Source organism: Mus caroli, unplaced genomic scaffold, assembly GCF_978045245.1.
Source record: "Mus caroli unplaced genomic scaffold, Mus_caroli_1 scaffold_3, whole genome shotgun sequence".
Classification (NCBI taxonomy): Eukaryota; Metazoa; Chordata; class Mammalia; order Rodentia; family Muridae; genus Mus; species Mus caroli.
The window spans coordinates 122456952-122460103 of record NW_028227258.1 but is presented as its reverse complement, the minus strand read 5'-3'; the positions used below and the strand labels follow the sequence as shown (position 1 = coordinate 122460103).

Here is a 3152-nt window from a genome sequence, read left to right as displayed (position 1 = left end):
ACCTACAAGCTTCACATCTCACTGGCTCCACATCTTCTCTTTTAAATAACCATTAGAATATATTAAATAATATTCTAACTCTGAGAAGAAAACTTCAGCTTTTCAAAAGCTGAGAAGCAAACTCTCTGGTTCTTATCTAAAACTAACAAAATGGTGAAATCACTTAAAAATAACTGGGCTCAGTAAGCTCAGTATGTGTGTGTGTGTGTGTGTGTGTGTGTGTGTGTGTGTGTCTGTGTCTGTGTCTGTGTCTGTGTGTCTGTGTAATAATTAGAGGAAAGATCATGATTTAGGGAGGAAGTAGAAAGGCACAGGAGGTGTTGGAGAAGTGTAGAATGGAAGTAATATAGATGTAGTAGTCACTTATAATAAAATAATCCTTTTTTACTTGACAGTGGAGATACCATGATCATGAAGGTGGTTTGCTCATGGCAAGGCTTATCCACTGTACTATAGTTTGCTTACCTCTGTGATTCCGCAAATTCTGGAAAACCAACTGGATAACTTTTGGTAGCAGGGAACTGTGTTCACATTCTCTCCTGTAAAAAAGTATAAAAGGAAGGAAAGAAGGAAGGAAGAAAGGAAGGAAGGTAGGTAGGAAGGAAAGAATGAACTAAGGAAGGGAGGAAAAAAATCAACATGTCTGAATAATCTTTTGCATAAACTTATTTTATGAAAAATTGACTTTGCATAAATATTTGAGCAAATCAAAGTTGCTCAACAGTTTATCTCAAGGTAACTCAAGCCAACTGTTGAATGTGATATATCTTGTGGGGATTTTGAGGCCAACATGACAGGTTCATAATATTTGCATGTTTTATGTTTTTCTTGGCCTTATCTACAGTTTGAGTCAGTGCCAAAACAAGAAGGGAAATAAATAATTCTTTCCTCATTTCAGATATTTAAGGCCGTGAGTGACCTTTGCTTCTATCTTTCTGGGCTGGATGTCTGTCTTTCTCATGCAATTAGCATGCTGTGCTTACAGCATTCACATTCTCGATCTGTTTCAAGATCATCGCAGACCCGGAAAAGCATGAAGTCCATGCTCTGACAATACCAAGAAGCTCACAAGTCATTCTTTGGTCTAGACACTCTCTTCCTCTCAAACTGAAGAGTAAACAAAGTCAAGCTTCCAGCTGCACTGACATGGCACACAGTCAGGGGGAGGGGTGGTAAACAAACATAAGTATCTTCCTGTCTTGGACAGCGCATACACCCACAGGCACAGTTCCCACACCTTGAATGACTTTCATGTGCCTGGAAAGAGGCCTGAGCATGGTGAGTTTGTGCCAGTATGTAGCATGGATACAGGACACACAGCTCTTAAGATCTGTTCTATACATTCATTGACTGTACAGTCACAGATATGTAGCTATAATGCAGCAGTATTTAAATCAGGTCTCTGCCTAGAATCAGCACTCCTTGATGTTTTTCTGACATTGTTCCGTTTGAGATGAGAGACTGAAAATATAAATTGGAAAGAGTGAAATTCCCCTGAGCCTTTGTGAACTGTGAAAGATTAAAGCCCATGTGTCCACAGAGTACTAAACATATGTCATTTTTTCTATTAAATTATAAGCATTAAAATGTTTGCATATATCTCACAACAGATTGATTAACAAAAAGAGCTGGGGGTTTGTATAAGGCTATCAGAAACAGAAATTAATACCTGGCCCTTTCTTATGGAACTTCCTATTTTAAACTTCATATTTAATAAATGGGGAATTCAAAATAGAGCAAATATATAGACATAATGCAGACATAATTCTTTTTTGTTGTTTGTTTGTTTGGTTTTTGTTTTTCGAGACAAGGTTTCTCTATATAGCTCTGGTTGGAACTCACTTTGCAGACCAGGCTGGCCTTGAACTCAGAAATCTGCTTGCCTCTGCCTCCTGAGTGCTGGGATTAAAGGTGTGCGCCACCAAGCCCGGCATTGCAGACATAATTCTAATGCATCTATATTTTGATGTTTAACTTAGTTGTATGTTAACAGTAAGATAGATTTTTCTGTGAGAAGGAATATCATTCATATATATAATATATATAAAGAGGATGCAAAGTTGGAAGGGGCAAGGTGGATTTTTGAAGAGTTGGATGGAGAACTTGACTTGAATAAAATCCAAATATTTGGTATACATCTATGGTATTCTCAAAGAGTTGATATAAATACTAAAATAGAACATTTTCTTTTTCACACAATAAAATAAATACATCTTTAAAAAATAATTTTTCCATGAGGATGTCCCCACCCCCACCCCACCAGACCTCTAAACTCCCTGGTGCCTCCAGGGGTCAGCTGCTTCTGTCCATTGATAGGGTGCAAATAACTATATATGACTCTTTCAACTGCTTTTTGGTTCTTCCAGAGTGCTAGAATATAGTCATGCTAGGTCCCTTTTTGTCAGCGCTCCATAGCCTCAGTAAGAGTGTCAGGTCTTGGGAACTCCTCTTGAGGCAGATCCTACTTTGGGACTGTTACTAGGCCTCCTTATCCTCAGACTCCTCTCCATTTCCATCCCTGCAGTTCTTTCTGACAGGAACAATTTTAGGTCAGAGTTGTGACTGAGGGATGGCAACCCCATCCCTTAATTGATGACCTGTCTTTCACCTGGAGGTGGGCTCTACAAGTTCTCTCTCCACAAAGTAGAACATTTCATCTAAGGTCCCTCTCTTTGAGTCCTGAGCATCGCTTACCTCCCATGTCTCTTTTACAATCTGAGGGTCCCCCAACCTCTGGTCATTTCTCTCTCTTTCTTTCTCTCTATCTCTTTCTTTCTTTCTTTCTTTCTTTCTTTCTTTCTTTCTTTCTTTCTTTCTTTCTTTCTTTCTTTCTTTCTTTCTAATAGAGCATTTTCAAGTGACTATAATAACCGACTCTTCATTGGCTTTTCAGTCTCTGACTCTCTGCCTGGATTTTCTCACCTATTTTCTATGATCATAATTTCAAAGAACACACCATCTTCCAAATTTCCTTTTTAAATTCTGTATTTATGACTCCGAAGCAAGGATAGTTGCCAATAAAGTAATATACAATAAATAACAAAGTTATATATATATATTATTCTTGAGTTTCATGTAGTCTGTGAATTGCGTCTTGGACATTCGAATCTTTTGGGCTAATATCCACTTATCAGTGAGTGCATACCATGTGT

General features: G+C 38.1%; 1 non-coding gene across 1 annotated transcript; it reads left to right on the top strand.

Annotated features, from left to right (window-relative positions):
- Positions 1–380: 380 nt before the first annotated feature.
- Positions 381–542, top strand: LOC115030762 (U1 spliceosomal RNA). Its single transcript, XR_003836356.2, has one exon. It is a non-coding gene; the product is annotated as a U1 spliceosomal RNA (small nuclear RNA).
- The last annotated feature ends 2610 nt before the right edge of the window (positions 543–3152 follow it).